This window comes from Chiloscyllium plagiosum, unplaced genomic scaffold (assembly GCF_037043375.1).
Source record: "Chiloscyllium plagiosum isolate Xiang-an unplaced genomic scaffold, Cpla_swu_hap1 HiC_scaffold_25, whole genome shotgun sequence".
NCBI lineage: Eukaryota > Metazoa > Chordata > Chondrichthyes > Orectolobiformes > Hemiscylliidae > Chiloscyllium > Chiloscyllium plagiosum.
In genome coordinates this window covers 14,696,825-14,715,349 of record NW_028270163.1, presented here as the reverse complement: position 1 = coordinate 14,715,349, position 18,525 = coordinate 14,696,825, and the positions used below count along the sequence as shown (strand labels likewise).

Below are 18,525 nucleotides of genomic sequence, written 5' to 3'. Positions count from 1 at the left end.
GACTGTTGTTGGAGCTGCATCCACACAGGCAAGTGGGGAATATTTCATCACACTCCTGATTAGAGTCATAGAGATGTACAGCACGGAAACAGACCCTCCATGATCCAACTCGACCATGCCGACCAGATATCCTAACCTAATCTAGTCATACCTGCCAGTACTTGTCCTATATCCCTCTAAGTCCTTCCTATTCACATAAGCAACCAGATGCCTTTTAAATGCTGGAATTGTACTAGCCTCCACCACTTCCTCTGGCAGCTCATTCCATACATGCATCACCGTCTGTGTGAAAAGGTTGCTCCTTAGGTCCCTTTTATATCTTTCCCCTCTCACCCTAAAACTATGCTCTCTAGTTCTGGACTCCCCCACTCCAGGGAAAAGAACTTGTCTATTTATCCTATCCATGCCCCTCATGATTTTATCAACCTCTATAAGGTCACCCTGCAGCCTCCAAAGCTCCAGGGAAAACAGCCCCAGCCTGTTCAGCCTCTCCCTTTAGCTCAAATCCTCCAACTCTGGCAACATCCTTGTAACTCTTTTCTGAACCATTTCAAGGACTTGTGCCTTGTAGATGTAGCCTCTGACTTGCTCTGTAACTATTGTGTTTATATAGTGACTCCAGTTGAGTTTCTGATCAAAAGTAATCCCTGGGATGTTGATAGTGGTGGATTCAGTGATGGTAATACCACTGAATGTCAAGGATGGTGGTTAGATTGTCTCTAATTGGAGTTGGTCATTGCTTGGCATTTGTGTGGCATGAATGTGACTTGCCACTTGTCCGTCCAAGCCTGGATATTGTCCACATCTTGTTGTATTTGAACATGGACTGTTTCAGTATCTGAGGAGTCACAAATAGTGCTGAACATTATGCAACCATCAGCGAACATGCCCACTCCTGACCTTATGGTGATGTCCTAAAGCTGAGCTGAATTACCTCCAACAACACAACCATCTTCCTCTGTGCCATGTATGACTCCAATCAGTAGTGAGCTACTTGGTGCCACATTTTGCCCAATGTCAAGGGCTGCACTCTTGCCTCACCTCTGGTATTCAGTGCTCTTGTCCACATTTGAACCAGCTAGTTGCTGTGCACAAACATCAATTCGATCATTCCCAGACCAGCAGTGCAACCCTGCCACACTGAAAATATTTGCCATCCAGACAGTCTTTGTGGATTGAAGACTGTTTCTTACGAATCCCTCAAACTGAAAAGACCAGCCTACTGCTCCTTGACTCAGCTTCCTTGGATTGTATCCTTCACTGGTCAAGGAGCAATTTTTGAAGATGCAATACTTGTGATATTATCTTGACAGTTGGTTAGATTTGAATTTAATTATTTATTAATGTAATTGATTAACAAAATATCTGAAATATATTTCAAGCCTCAGAAATGTTGATCATGCCAAATATTGTTGATTGTTGTAAAGGAACATCGGGATAACTAATGTCCTTTAGGGAAGGAAATTTGTTATTCTTACACAGTCCGGCTGACATGTGACTCCAGACCCATAGCAATGCAGTTGGCTCTTAACTGCCCCTGAAATCGCTATCAAGTATTACATTCAAGAATAATTGGTGGTGATACCCACAGACGACATAAGAAATTTTAGGAACTCCCACGTCACCTACACAAAATATAATTACGTTGTTTCTTTTCATTAGCAGTAAAAACAAGCAAAACGTGAACAAATGCAAACAGTCTGGAAATCAATGCAGATGGGACATGAATGTGAGGACAACTGGGATCAGACTGTTGTTGGTACACTCTTCCATTAGCAGCTAAGGATTCCAATCATAGGAAAGCACAAATGTCATAATGATATGATTACATTTACTCTTTATGTTAGACTTCCTCTGAAATTCCCATTTATGCTTGAAGTTCTTTGTCTCTCAACATTGGATATTACACCCAAAACATTTCCAAAGCTGCTTAAGAGCTACTCATCACAATTGTGCATTATATGTGTTGGTGGAGTTTCGGACATGAAATTGGTACTTTCCCAGCACATACACTTTGTGGTTTCCTAACATAATTCAGTACGAATCGAAATTCCTTTCATCCTGTGAGGTTTGTCAGTTCAAAACAGCTTTGTAAGCACTACTTCAGGGAAATTTCACAGTTAATTATTAGCAATGATCCATTATCAATCCCTCATTTAGGCAATGATTCATGTAAACAACACTTAGGGAGATCAATTTTGAGATTTCCCATGCCACGTAGTTGAAAACAGAAGGGACAATTATTACCATTATTACAGTGGCCACTACAAACTTTTCACTGGGCATGTCACTGAGCAGCTGGAGAACCAGGTATGCCTGTACAAGCTGCATTTTGGGCATTATGGTGCACATAGGATATAGTTTGCTGATACAGGACAATAGCTTGGAAGAGTCTGCACTGTACATTTTCGGACCAGGAGCCTATTGCCAGTTCACGAGCATTCCTATGACACTGGGAATGGCATGTGTTTTTCTCCAACATCTGCAAAACCATCCTGCTCTGTTGTTACTCTGCTTTCTCCATTGCTTAGGGTTGATCTCCTCCTCAAACTATGGATTTACCATCCCTTGGTTTGAAGACCTCTGGGCTGCCTAATATGGAGTTGACCCAGAAGCACTGGGTTTCTTTGAAGTAATTGATTTACATCTGCAGCCAGACAATCAAATTCCAATGAGCTCCAGCCCTCAAATTGGACCAAGTCTCCCTTCCTTTGCTGCCATCCAATAATCTCCACTTCCAATAGATGCTAATCCTGGGATCACTTTACTCTGCCATTCCCAGTACTAATTTCCCATAGGACTCTCACAACCTGCTTGAGTTCCCACAACCTCCCTCTTTAGTGGTTCCTGATCCTGACCACCACTTTCTTGATTCAGACCCTTGGAATTCCCACACATTACCGTTGAAGCCCAACTGAATATTGCTAGATTGTGGACCCCTTTCACTGTTCTCCCAGATGTGAAGGGCATCCCAATTATTCCATCTGAGCAGGCTAATGGGATCTCAGTTTAATGTCTGATTCTAAAAACAGCACCTCCAACAGTATTTTTTGTCCCATTATGGAATATCAGCCTTGATTTTTGATCTTGCATCCTGGAGTGGGACTCAGATTTTGTGAATGGGAGCTGAGAATGCTACTTAGGTGTAGCACTCCTGCTCTATTAAAACACTGAACCAAATTGTGCACAAAAGATCTGTTCTCATATATTCATAAGATCACTTAAAACAAACATCTTTGCTTACTTTGCTGAACTTTGACATTCCTGAATGAGTAACAAATTGAAATTTAAATGTACATGTATGTGCGAGAGAGCAAATGAGAAACAGAAACAAATCAAACAGGCAATCAAGAGCCACCAAGGAGGTGGTAAAATTGTATTTCAAGAATAATTAAACAGCTTTTTGTGAATGTGACCTGAGGAATGTTCTGAAAGCCAAGCCCCATTATTCCACCAGTCCCACTGTTAGTGTATGTATGTTGATTCAATTATCAAAATGGCCAATTGCTTGTCTTTAATATTACTATCCAAGTTACAAGAGTTAGCCATCTTTAATAAAACAATCAGTTTTTTTATGAACAAAACTTATTCATCAAGCAAGTGGCAAACTCTAGTTAACACCTTTGCTCTGATCCAGAATTGAAACTCTATGCCCGTAATCCCACACACACAGACATACAACATAAACAGGACAAGTCTATGTAGAAATTATGGTTTATTTCAAGAAGAAGGCAAAAACAAAGAAAAACCTATGGGCCAAGAGTCTGGAAACAAAGAATAAAATGTCATGACTTCTTCCATCTGCTGCATTTCCTGTGGATTGACCTGAATGGGTGACGGCTGCAGATTGATAGTAGATGTCCATTTCTGAATCAGATCAACTTGGACTTCAATCTCTGAGAATTGGTCAAAGTCCATGACTTTCAGCTAGACAAAAATGGTTGCGTTTGGAAGGTCAATTGGTTTCCAGAAATATCAAATGAGCACAAACTTTCAAGAGAAGCTTGCATCATCAATGATACCTTCTTTACTATCACTCCTATGGTTTGGAGAACAGGATCAATGACAGTTGCGAGGCAACTATAAGCATAGGGGCTCTAGTCCTCTCAAAGGGTTCCCCCCCGCCCCAGTAATTAAGACAATAAACACATTTCTTAGCTCCTTAAAGCTTTGCTTAGCTGATTCTTTGAAGTCACCTGATTTCAAGTAAAATTTGGTAGCTTACAGCACACATTAAACTGTTGGTTTCAGTTTGGAAGAAGTAGACTCTTTTCAATTAAGAGAATAGTGCAAAATCTTCCAGTATTTCTCTCTAGTTTTTAAATACAGATATGTATTCCCAAACAGCTGGTAACACAAGGAAAAACAACATGGAAATTAATTAACCACTCAAACCATTTTAGACATTAGACCGTAACTGCATCTAATTTTCTCACAAAATTGGATGAAAAGTTTGTAATGGCAATGAAAAACCTTCCAGGAAGTCTGGGGTTTCTAGAATTTGAAGTTGGTTTTCTGGTCAATACTGTGAGAAGCTCAGGTTAATAACCAGCAGGGCCTTCGAGAAGAAATAAGTCTTTCACTCCATTACATTTGCTCCACTCTCATGGCTGAGCTGATAATCCTCAATTCCACATCTCCCCTCTCTGGCTTGAATTCTGCTTTGAATCAAATTCCCAGATACTGTCACTTGGCATTTATCTCAATCTCACTCAGACGATGTCTTCACTCACATTGATCATTCTCCTTACTGACTGAGAAGCAACTTCTGAAAAACATTCACTTCACTAAGAAAATTATCAGTGAATTATGTTGCTTGCTAAAATTAGAACTCAAGCATCAAATCCAGGTCACAAAATGCACTACTATTGTATGTCATTGTTATTGTGAACATTAACATTTATGCCATGAGATTCTTTTAGGATACAGTAAGTGACGAACATCTCTCAGTTTGCAGTTCATTTTCTTTCAAGATGGCAGCAAAATAGAACTCTTCAGCCAGAGTTCATCTGCCCTGTCCTTTTAAAGTCATCGAGATGTACAGCACATAAACAGACTCTTTGGTCCAACTCGTTCATGCCAACCAGATATCTTAAATAAATCTAGCCCCATTTGCCAGCATTTGGCCCATATCCCTCCAAACTCTTTCTATTCATATACCCATCCAGATGTCTTTTAAATGTTGTAATTGTACCAGCCGCTACCATTTCCTCTGGCAGCTCATACCATACACTCACCACCTTCTGTGTGAAAAAATTGCCCCTTATGTGCCTTTTAAATATTTCCCCTCTCACCCTAAACCTATGCACTCTAGTTTTGGACTCCCCTACCCCAGGGAAAAGACCTTGTCTATTTACCCTATCCATGTCCCTCATAATTTTATAAACCTCTATAAGGTCACTCTTCACCCTCCAATGTTCCAGGGAAAATAGCCCCAGTCTATTCAGCTTCTTCCTACAGCTCAAACCCTCCAATCCTGGTAACATCCTTGTAAATCTTTTCGGATCCCTTTAAAGTTTTACAACATCCTTCCAATAGCAGGGAGAACAGAATTACATGCAGTATTCCAAAAGTGACCTAACCAATGTCCTGGACAGCCACAACATGATCTCTCAACTCTTAATGCACTGACCAATAATGACAAGCATATCAAATGTCTTCTTCACTATCCTATCTCCCTGCAACTCCACTTTCAAGGAAGTATGAATCTATGCTCCAAGGTCTCTTTGTTCGGCAATACTTCCCCAGGACTTACTACTAAGTGTATAAGTCCTGCCCTGATTTGCCATTCCAAAATACAGCACTTCACGTTTATCTCAATTCAACTCCATCTGCCAATCCTTAGCCCATTGGCTCATCTGATCAAGATCCCATTGTACTCCAAAACAAAATTCTTCTCTGTCCAATACACATCCAATTTTAGTGTCATCTGTAAACTTATTGACCATAACTCCTATGTTCACATTTAAATCATTTATAAAATGAAGGAAAGCAGTGGAACCAGCACCAATCCTTGTGGCACTCCACTGGTCATGGGCGTCCAGTCTTAATTTTTTTCTCTTTTGTGTTTTTATTCCTCCTTTCTTTTCGGCAATGTCTTGAACTTCCTGCCTTATAGCATGGAATCAGACTCTTGGCCTTTGTGAGGACCCAGCATGGCAATCTCTCAGCCCAGCATGGCAGTCTCTCGGTGGCCCAATGTGGTGATCTCTCAGCCTGGCATGGCCTCAGCATGGACTTCCAGAATTAAGGTGAAGCCCGTCATGGTCCGGAGGCTAGGTGCCGGTCTGGACTGGGTTGGAAGGACTGTTATGCTGAACTTTTATTTCTTTATTTTTCTAACTTTTGTCCTGAAGAATTGGTACTTAAGAATCTGTACCTAGATACTTGTGTACCTAAGATGGCACTGTAAATTGTGACTTAGAAACTTTTCATTGTACTCACATGAGTACATATGATAATAATGCTAATTCCAAGATAAATCTCTCAAGGATCTTATCATGACACATCAATGAAATTGAGAGCTGCAGACAGAGCAAAGCAGGGAAGATGCTAAGCCTAAGCTTCAAACCTCCAAGCTGCAAAGTGCTAGATCCTGCATACATGTTGCCATATATTCTCCGTATAATCTTTATCGATCACATCCTCAATATCCACCACGATTACAGCCTTAGACAATGCATTACACAGTCCTAGAGATCACAGACCTGGCAGCAATCAGACCTTTATCATCCTGCCACCTTATTCCAATCAGCTGACAAGTTACATAATGGCTACTGGATAATAACAGTCATTTCCTCTAGCACTGATTCATGAGTATAGCTGTGTGTGTTGCTGAGATGCCCCTGGAGATTATTCCATTTTTCTTACATCTGGTAGATGTTGTACATTCAGTGTACATTGTTGGTTCGGCTGAGCCAAATCACTCAATTGCTTATCTAAGTTCTGACTTTGCTTCTTTCTGTTTGTGTCACTGTAGTAATTAATCTGCCAGAAAATTGTTCTAGATTCCTAGCATTCCTAATTCTCACATGTATAAGGAGAGTGCAAATTAAAGACCAAATGTTGCAGTGCAGATTCCTCCAATCTTTGTTACTTCACCCAAGGTTATTCTTGACATGTCCAAGTACATGCCACGTGCACTTCACTAATCAATGGGATTCAGGGGACAAACTCTCTGCTGGCACATAAGAAGGTAGTTGTGGTTGTTGGTGGTCAATTATCTCAATGCCAAGACATCACTGCAGGAGTTCCTCAGGGTAGTGACCTAGGCCCAACTGTCTTTAGTTCCTTCATCAATGACTTTCCCTCCATCATAAGGTTAGAAGTGGGAACACTCACTGACTCAGACCTTATGTGGGATTTGGAAAAGAAAACATTGGGAAATTGTTTTGGACTGGAGGGGTGATATTCCACAGCTTTAATTGTCCATTCATTGGCCTTCCAGCTGAAAGTTGAGGGTGAGCCATAAATAACCCGTTATTTTTTAGTCTGAGCCTGAATAATACAACAAATCCACCAGATAACCATTAACAATAGATAGACTAAGACTAAGACTAAATAATAAAATTTTACAAAACTGCAGATGATGAAAATCTGAAATAAAAGCAGAAAATGATGTCAAAAATCTGCAGGTCTGGCAGTATCTATAGAGAGATACAGAGTTAATGTTTTGAATCAACTTTTGTTGGTTTAAATCAAGCTATAGATATGGAAGCACAAATGTACCATAAGACCATTGGATGTAGAATTAGGTTACTCAACCCATTGAGTCTACTCCACTTTTCGACCATGGTTGATATGTTTCTCAACTCCATTGTCCTACAACCCTTGACCCCCATAGAACCTATCCATCTCTGTCTTAAATACACTCAATTATTTGGCTCCACAGTCTTCTTTGGCAATGAGTTCCACAGATTCACCACTCTCTGGCTGAAGAAAGTTTTCCTCCTCTTAATTCTACGGGTCATACCTTCATTTTGAGGCTATGCCCTTGGGTCCCAGTCTTTGTTACTAGTGGAAACATCTTCTCCACATCCACTCAGTGCAGACCTCTCAGTATTCTGTGAGTTTCATTGAGATCCCTCCCCATTCTTCTAAACTCCATCAAGTACAGACCCAGAGTCTTCAACTGTTCCTCTTAAGACAAGCCCTTCATCCCTGGGATCTTTCTTGTAAACTTCTTTTGGACCTTCTCGAAGGCCAACTCATCTTCCTTCGACATAGGCCACAAAACTGCTGACCGTATTCCAAATGTGGTCTGATCATAGTTTTATACAGCCTCAGCAGTACATCTCTGTTCTTGTATTCTAAACCTCTTGAAATAAATATTCGTATCACACTTGCCTTCCCAACTGCTAAATGAACGTGCATGTTAACCTTAAGAGAACCCTGAATGAGGACTCCTAAGTCCCTTTTGTGCTTCAGTTTTCTGAAGTCCGTCAATATTTAGAAAATCACCTATATACCTCTATTCTTCCAACCAAAGTGCATAACCTCACCCTTTCCCAAATTATATTTCAACTGCCACTTCTTTTCGCACTCTCCTAGTCTGTCTGAGTCCTTCTGCAGCCTGCCTACTTCAATTCTACCTGTACACTAACCTATCTTTGTGTCATCTGCAAGTTTAGCAATAATGCCCCCAGTTTGATTGTCCAGATCGTAAATTTATAGCGTGAATAGTTGTGGGCCCAACCCTGACCCCTGTGGAACTCCACTAATACCCAGCTGCCATCCTCTATCCCCACTCCCTGCCTTCTGCCAATCATCCAATCCTCTATCCATGCCAGTATCTTGCCATTAACACCATAGGCTCTTATGATATTTAGCAGCCTCCTGTGCTGCTCAATGGCCTTCTGGAAATCCATATAGATCACATCCACTGGTTCTGCTTTGTCTAACTTGCTCATTATCATTGCAAAGAATTCTAATAGATTTATCAGAGAAGACTTCCCCTCAATGAAGCCATGCTGACTCAGCCCTATTTTACATGTACTTCCAAGTACTCAGCAATCTCACCCTTGATAATGGACTCTCAAATGTTACCAACAATCAGGTTAAGCTAACTGGCCTATATTCCTTGTCTTTTGCCTTCCTCCCTTCCTAAACAGGGATATTAGATTAGCTATTTTCCAGTGTGCTAGGACCCTCCCTGACTCCAGTGATTCCTGAAAGTTCCTCCTCAATCCTTATTTCCTTCAAGTCTCTGGGGTGAAGTCCATCGGGTATGGGTGATTTACCCACCTTTAGATCTTCCAGCCTCTCCAGCACCTTCTCCTTAGTGATGGCCAGTACAAGGATGCAGAAGTTATGCTGCAGTTATACAAAACCCTGGTTAGACCCCACTTGGAGTACTGTGAGCAAATCTGGGCACCACCTCTCCAGAAGGATATGTTGGTCTTGGAGACAGTACAACATTGCTTTACAAGAATGGTACCTGGATTTCAGGGGTTGAGTTATTAGGAGAAATTACACAAATCAGGCCTGTTTTCTTTAGAATTTAGAAAGTTTCTGGTTGAAATCTTCAAAATATTTACATGGAAAAAAGGACAGATGAAGATAAACTATTTCACTGGTCAAAGATTCTGGAAATAGGGAGCCTGAGAATTAAGGCCAGAATGTTCAGGAGCATTGCTTGCACTCACTTCTACACACAAAGTGCAGTAGAGGTCTAGAACTCTCTTTCACAAATGACAGTGGATGATCAATCAGTTGTTAATTTTAAATCTGAGATAGACAAAGTTTTGCTAAACAAAGATATTAAAATATACTATTAAAGGGGGCCAAAAACGGTATGTGGAGTTAGGCCACACATCAGCCATGGTTTAATTGAATGTAGAATAGGCTCAAGGGGCTGACCTGCCTATTTCTGTTCCTATGTTCCTATCAGTTATGGTGCAATGTAACTCCTTCTGGCCAAACTCCCCAACTCCAGTATTAGCTGAAACTTTTGCATATTGCAATGACTTAGACTCTTGATCCATCATCATTGTAGCATGAGTTTCCAATTAACTTATCCCAATTTGTCCTTTGGTTAAATTTCATTTTAATTCATGGAGATGTGACTGGAATGCCAAGCACAGTCCTCAATCTCCTCGAGAGGTAATGGCCAGATGCCTTCTTGAATCACCCCATTAAGATACCCATTCTTGAACCCTGAAAAGTAATAGTGGCACATAAATTGACAGCTGTTTATATCTTGGTTGTTGTATGGAAAACTAACCTGACGAAAGACTCTTCCAACAGATGATTATTTAAAAAATGATGTGGGTTGCCAATTACATTCCCCAAACCCACTCCCAAACAATTGATATGGAATATTTGGCTTTTGCAAATATAGAGTCATAGAGATATACAGCATGGAGACAGACCCTTTGGTCTAAGCAGTCCATGTCGATTATGTTCCCAAACTAAACTAGTCCCACCTGCCTGCCCTTGCACCATATCCTTCTAAACCTTTCCTATTCATGAACCTATCGAAATATCTTTTCAATCTTGTAACTCTACCAGCATTCATAACTTCCTCTGGCAGTTCATTCCACACACAAAACATACTCTGTGTAAAAAGATTTCCTCTCATGTCCTATTTAAATCTTTTCCCTCTCTTCTTAAAATTGACCCCTAGTTTTGTACTCTCCCACCCTAGAGAAAAGACCCTTGTCATTCACCTTATCTATGTCCCTCATGATTTTATACTGATATAAAAATTAGTGACATCCCTTGAGGTCATTTGTAATTCTGCAAGGACATCTTAAATGTTTATTATTTCATGAATGCTTTTCTGAAATTTCTTCTAAACTTAGCTAATTTTAACTAGGTAAAATGTCAAGGGACAGGGGTTAAAGCAAGTAAGCATAGAATTCCTACAGCATGAATCGTAGAATCCCCTGTAGTGTGGATGTACGTGATTTCGCTGATCAAATCCACACCGAAACATTGAAGAGCATCCCAAACAGACCTATACCCTCACCTTATTCCCTGTAATCCTACATTTCCTATGACTAGTTCACCTAGCCTACACATCTCTGGACATTATGGGCAATTTAGCATGGTCAATCCACCTAACCTGCACATCTTTGGACTGTGGGAGGACAGTGATTAAGAACCAACAATTTGATTTATGCATGGAGACAGGATGCATTCCTGAGATATCAAATGAATATTTAGCATCTGCCTCTAGCAAGGATGATGCTACATGGGACATGATGAATCATGGAGTCAGTTCAGGCATTCAAATGGCTTAAAATGTGTAAGGAAGTGGTATTGGACAGGTTGTCTGTACTTGAAGTTTATAAGACATGGGCCAGATGAGATGCATGCAACAACACTGTGTGAAGTGAGAATGGAAATTGAGTAGGCAGTGGCCATAATTTTCCTATTATTCTGAGACTCAGGCATACCAAAGGGCTGAATAATTGCATGTATTGCATTTTTGTTCAAAAGCTGATGTAAAGCAATTATAAATCAGTTCATTTAACATTGGTCGTGGCGAAGATTTTAGAAGCGATAATTCAGGGCAAAATAAATTGCCACTCGGATTACTTAAGGTTCGTTAAAGGCAAATCAACTTTAACTAATTTGCATGAATTTTATGATGAGGCAACACAATGGTTGATAAGAATAATGCAGTTTAATGTAGTATTCATGGATTTCCAGAAGGTATTTGATGAAGTGCCACATCACAGACCTGTCAGCAGAGTTAGAGCTGATGGAATAAATGGGACAGTAGCAATTGAGATTCCAAATTGGTTGCCTGAGAGTAATCACAAATAGTAGTTGATTGATGTTTTTGAACTCAAAGACACTGTATAGCAGATTTCCCTAAGGGGTTAATGTTAGGACCTATTCTTCCTCATATGTATTAATGAACTAGACCACCATATATGGAACACAATTTCAAAATATATGGATAATACAAAGCTTGGAAACATTTCAAACAGTGAGGAGGTCATTGTAGAACTTTAAAAAATATGGATAGGAACGTGGCATGAGTGAATAAGTAACAGATGAAAGTTAATAGAGAATTATGAAATTATTAATTTCAATGGAAGAAGCATAGGAAAACAATATGAGATAAAGCTTGTATACTTACAAATAGTATGGAGCAGAGAGACATGGGTTTATGTTTAGGTAAGTCCTTGAAGGTGGCAGAAAGAGCAGTTAATAAAGCTTACAGTATCCTGGGCTGCATTACTACAGGCATGTCATATGATAAAAAAGGACATAACATTAAACCCGCATATGACACTGGTTCAGCTTCAACTGAATTGTTGCATCCAGCTCTGGACACACCTTTGGAAGGATGTGAAGGCTTTAGGTAGAATGCAGAAATGATTCACAAGCATTGTTCCAGCCACAAGGAAATTATGTCACATACACAGACAGGAAATGTTGCAACTCTTCTTTTTAGAGGAGATGGTTGAGAGGTGATTTGATAGAAGTGTTCAAAATCATAAAGGGTCTGGACAGCGAAATGTCCAGAAACAGCTTCCATGACAGAAGGTTCAAGGACCAGATTTAAGATAGTTGATAAATGAAGCAGTACTGACATTTCTGTTTCACGCGGCCAGTGGTTCTGGAATGTACTGTCTGGCAGCATGGTGGAGACAAGAATATAACCGTTCCCTGATTGTCATAGTATTGATCAAATATTAATTAACAGGCAATGATGCATCAAACTAAAGAAAAAGTTTAATTTCATATTAACAAACACAGCTAAAATGTGACAAATAAGTCATTTTTATTCTACTTCATATTTCTAGCAGCTATTTAGCTTTAAAAATAGGCTTTAAAAAGACGTCATTCACAGTTCTCCATTCAGGGTTCACTACCCACCACCATGCCTGATCAAAACTTCTAGTGTCCTTCAACAGTCATTCAATGCTGTCTGAGCTTACAGATCTGGTTATCACTAGCAAGGCACTTCTCAGTGAATCCCCACTTCTTCAAGTCATGACAATATGACAATTCACAGATTCTTGTATCAGGCCCATTAAATGGCTCATTTGGATGTGGTAAAAATTGATGTGGAGAATTTTATTTTGTTCTCCAGCACTTCAAATAGTGCAGACATAACCTGTTCTTGGGAGAGTTCCAATTCACTTTTGCATGCCTCTCAACAGAAACATTTCTTAGCATTGCGAATGTTCATGAAAGAACATTCTTCAAATTGGCACATCAATGTTTTCTCTTTGAGTTTCTCTCCATTCTTAATCACATCCCCATTGGTGCTTAAAGTCATGTGAGCACTTCTGCAAATGGAAGTTTTTGCCAAGAATTCATCACCACTCCCTATTCCCCAATTTTCGGAGCTAACAGTTTTACTTTAAGTTAAAAGGGAAACTTAATAACATAATCATCTCACATTAAGTATATCAAGCTTTCCTGAGTATGTTGTAGGAAAAGTCAGGATTGAAAAGGAATGAAAACTAGGTTGGATTGCTGCCTGAGGATACAAATAGTGTTTTAGTTCATTGCATGTCTATGGCTGAAAGGCATTGCCTGTATCCATGTCTGAATTCCTGCAAACTATAATCTGAGGAATTTAATTTGATACGAAATAGAGAGTTCTCAGGCCAACCTGGTAGGTTAGAGCCATGTAAGAACCAAACATTTGTATTGAAAACTCGAGGTTAACAATAACAGAGCATATTGGAAGATCCACAGATATAAGGAACAGGACAGAGAAAAGGGAAATAAAAGTAAAGTTGGATATTGAAAACAATAAAGTTTCCTGATGAAAAAGTAGGTTGAAACATCTAGCAGTTCAGTATAATTTGAGGATCATGAGGAAGTGGTAGAAGTAGATTGGAGGCTGTGAGTTTGGATGCCTTACAGTAAGATCTCCCCAGGAGATTTGATCACCAATTGTCTAGAAAACAATGGCTAGATCTTTAATGGTGGGACATCGGTCCACAGAAAACAATAGCAACAGCTCGACTATAGTCAGTAATTTTAATGATAAAGTAGGCTTTGATCTGAGAGACACAGGTAAGTGTAGGAAATTCAAACAAAGATGAGTTCGAGTCACTGAAATCAAATTAAAATGGCTGATGTCATGTCACCAGTTCCCAATGAAAAGGTTTAGAGAGATGAGTTCGAGTCACTGAAATCAAATTAAAATGGCTGATGTCATGTCACCAGTTCCCAATGAAAAGGTTTAGAGAGGGTAGGAGGCAGAGGGAGGGGTTCAAGCAGAGCAAGTTGGGCATAAAGTGTCTGCTCTATGAGGTACAAGTATCCTTCCCAAAGACTTGGTTATAAGGTGGCAGAAGAAGTGGTCAGTATTATCCTGAACGTAATTCTGTAAGATGGAGTTATAATGGAGTGAAGTCAAGATTTTTGTTGAGATCTGGTGAGTCAGGGTCAGAAGTGAAAAATCTGAAAGAGAATGTAAACATGACAAAGGGTGAGATTGGGAGAAAAGATAAGGACAGAGGAGAGAGAAGAGAAAAAAAGGATCTAGTGGAGTGTTGGTATTGAAGACTTGTTAAAGCAATTTTGGTACTGGTGATGTAACTTAGCTCTGTGAGCCTTGTGATTTAACAAGCACCATTAACAAACTAGGTCTTGCTGTATAATGTGCTAGACTGCTCCTGAGTGCAAATAAAAAGGCAACCTTTGATCCTGCATCCATTAAGGTCGTTTCATCAATATGGAAGTTGGCAGCTACTGATGTATATGAAGTGGGCAGAAATGAAAGTTGCAAAGTAACTAATTTAAGTCATCCTACAAAGTGATTTGAATAGTACCAAGTAAGCTTACAGCCAGCTGAAAATCTATAATATTTTTCTCACCAAAGTTAAAATGAGTGCAGACTCAAATGCCATGCTAATATCAAAAGTGTTGATGAAATCTTTGCATAATCAATTACCGCAATAGCCTTTATGAAGGGTCTTCAAGCAACTGACACAGGATTTGAATAATATCTTGATCTTCAAGTTGAAGAGACTCTCAAGACACATTCCCATCTTTAATTACAAAGCTGGCAAAAAAATGCCATGGAGATAAAAGAGGTAATTGGATACAGTAGTGTACAGTACAGGCTGGAAGTCTGAAATAAAAGTCAACCAAATAACATCTTGCTGCAGGGAGCAAAACTTTAAAAAGATTTATATTTTTGAAAATGGCAACGCATGCCAGTCTTGATACTTTCCACCAATTTACTTTTTTTTAAAATTGGTTTGAGACATTTGGAATGAATGTGGACGGCTTTGGGAGAGACACTTTGCAACTCCAAGGATGCTCAACATTCCTTTAAACTACACCCTATATGTTATGTGTTCTCAGTTCTCTGTCAGCACATTTAAAACAGAAACATTACAACATTATTATCCAGAGTGGTAGCCAAGATGAAGAATCAGTACCGCATGCTCACCAATGACAATCAAGGTTACTCAGTGTGTGAAACTTCTTTCCACATAATGGGGTCTGTAAAAGACACCCAACCTCTTGAGATATTAGAATGGACAGTGAGATTTCCACAAGTCCCTCATCAGTCAAACATAGATAACCAAATACAAAGACTATTGGGTCCAACCACAAATGTATACTTAAACATAAAACATAACTGGAGCTAAAATAATACACTTTGAACTATGATAATTGAATGTTTTGGTTTTTGTGTCATAGCTACCTTCTTAAGATTATAGTAACATCCTATCTAAGTAATTCCATTTAATAGCTATATAGCAACATTCCAAAGGCAGAGAACAATTCCATTCATTTTTAAAAATCAAAATCACAGTACACTGCCAAAAAAAGCGAAAGTGATAGTGTTGGCTGGCCGCTGATCGATGTAGAATTACATTGTTGAAATATTTTATAGGCCAATAGGCCAATAAAGCATTTCTAATTATATCAGATGATATCAAAAAAATCACAGCAAACCTCCTGAGCAAAATGTTGCCAACCAATTACAAAAGATTGCCTCTCCGGCCGAACCTCCCTATAAAAATGCAGTTCTGTCTGGTGCTGTCTGGGTTCCTTGCTCAATCTTCAGCGTAAGATTTTGCCATAAACTCAGAAATGGTGCTGAGTGAGGGGAGGGCTGTTGATTTGGGTACCGATCTGTAATACCTTCATGCCTCAAGACTTGTTCACACCGAGCATTGTCATTTGAGAGGCCATCAAATCGGTTTATAATCGCTACTTTCCTGGCAACTCATTCGAATTAAAACTTGAGTTCAATCCATATAACATTTTCAGTTATTTCTCTTTGTGTTTATTTTTATACCGATGTGTGCCAATAAATATTTGTGTTTTGTTCCTTACAGTTGCGAGCATCTTTCAGACCGTCTGCTCTTGTAAGAACAGGTAAGAACAGTTTACCTGTCTAAATCAAATGGCATTGTATAGACTGTTCTGTAACTGTTGACAGTACTTAATAGAGGAAATAACAGGTCAGTCCACAGACTTGGTTGGGACTGAAAGGTCAGTTATCATTTATTAAGGGAAACGGAGAGAACGGGTAACAATGTACGCTTATTTTCAACCAACAACAGATGACAGACATTGTCTGCCCACTGGAACGCTTGATAAAGCCATCAAGATGGATCAGATAAGCATGACAAATATAACCTTAATGATTTTCTTTTGTTTTAACAAAAACGGATATTTTCCTGCTCGCTTCCACCTTGCCCGTGTAGCTATAGTCTTCACGTTCGTCAGGTGTGCCGACATTCCCAACAGGATGTGAACACAGTTACATTCCAACAAAGATCAGCTTGGTGACGTCGTCATTTACTGAGCTGGAACACAGCGGCAGATGCAATACGTCCGCTACAACCTGTGCTCCTTAGCATCGTGGAGATGTTTTACCCTCTAGCAACACACTTCAGTTTGAACCTCATTGCTTACCAGGACGCAGATTTGCAACACAGGGCATTTCATTCAGCATTTCTTAGCTACAAAACTATTTTAATCAAAATAAGTTGACTTTAGATGAATGCCTTTGCCTTACTTACTTGATTGCTGAGTTTCTCATAATGTTCAGTGGCGAGATCAGGAAACAAATTTCTTGCAATTTTATGCAAGTTATGATACCCCTTCAGTTTCTGTTTTGCCTTTCAACTCAATGACTAGTTCCCTAAACTTCCAAATAGCGTTTATTTAGTGGGTACTTATACTTAAATGGATATTATAATGTATTTAAAATGAAACTGTTTGAGTTCATGTAACATTTTAGTATAATTGCACTTCAGGTTTATTTAAATTTTCAAGAAAAGCCTTGACATATGAAGCAAAGCGCACCTTTTCACAGGCATGTTACCAATAATGACCTGATACTGAGGCACAAAAGTAGATTTTAGGACAATTTTAGGGATGCATTTCAATGTTTATTTGAAGGAGTGAGACGGGGGTTGGGGAAGAGATTTAAGGAGAGAATTCCAGAAGCCATGGTCTGGGCAGCTGAATGCTTGGCTGCCAATGGTTGGACAATTGAAATAGGAATTGTGTGTATGGCCAGATTTGGAGGATTGCAGTAAACCCCATGGATTGCAGGATTTATTGTGTTATAGAGATGGGAAGAAGTAAGGTCTTAGGAGGATTTCAAAACATTCATGAGAATTTTAGAATTGAGCTGCTGCTAGATTATAATTGTGTGTGGGGAGGTCAATAAATGATTAGATTAGATTACTTACAGTGTGGAAACATGCCCTTCGGCCCAACAAGTCCACACCGACCCGCCGAAGCGCAACCCATCCAGACCCATTCCCCTACATTTACCCCTGCACCTAACACTACGGGCAATTTAGCATGGACAATTCACCTGACCTGCACATTTTTGGACTGTGGGAGGAAACCGGAGCACCTGGAGGAAACCCACGCAGACACGGGGAGAATGTGCAAACTCCACACAGTCAGTCACCCTGAGAGGCAGGAATTGAACCCGGGTCTCTGGCGCTGTGAGGCAGCAGTGCTAACCACTGTGCCACCGTGCCGCCCACTAATGATATTTGGTGTAAATTATTAAATGGCAACAGAATTGGGATTCTGTTTGGATTAGTTTTTCGAGGGTGAAATATGGCAAGCTGCAGGCAGTGGTGCTCCTATGCAGCTGTTACCCTTGTCTTTCTCAGTGATTGTGGTCTCAGGTTTGGGTGATGATGCAGACTTGATGAGTCGCTACCAATCCCATAAATCCTTTATGGTCATGCAGCAACCTTGGTGGGTAAATGGTGGAGATGGTAAATGCTCACTGTGGTGAATGGAATAAGAATCAAGTGTGCTGCTTTGTCTTGCATGCTATTGAGCTTTAGAGTGCTTTGGAATTGCCTTCATCCAGAGAAGTAAAGAATATTTCATCATACTTCTGATTTGTCACTTGTTGAAAGTGAATACATTCTGGGAAATCAGGGATTACTTACTGCACAAATTCTACGTTTGACCTGCTCTTATTGCCACAATATTTATCTGTCCAGGTCCAGTTCAATTTCTGTTCAATGCTGACTTGCAAATTTTGGATGATGGGGAGTTTGTGGACAGAAATCTTGTTGAGTGCCAATTGAAGGTGGTTAGGCTTTC

The 18,525-nt window shown here is 39.8% G+C and overlaps 1 protein-coding gene across 1 annotated transcript in view; it reads left to right on the top strand.

Moving 5' to 3' along the window:
* Positions 1–16,276: 16,276 nt before the first annotated feature.
* The window catches only part of LOC122562022 (uncharacterized), an 81,502-nt gene continuing 79,253 nt past the window's right edge, over positions 16,277–18,525 (top strand). Inside the window, exon 1 of the mRNA XM_088000358.1 lies at positions 16,277–16,314. The gene's annotated coding sequence lies outside the window, so the exon portion shown is untranslated. The remainder of the gene's footprint in view (positions 16,315–18,525) is intronic.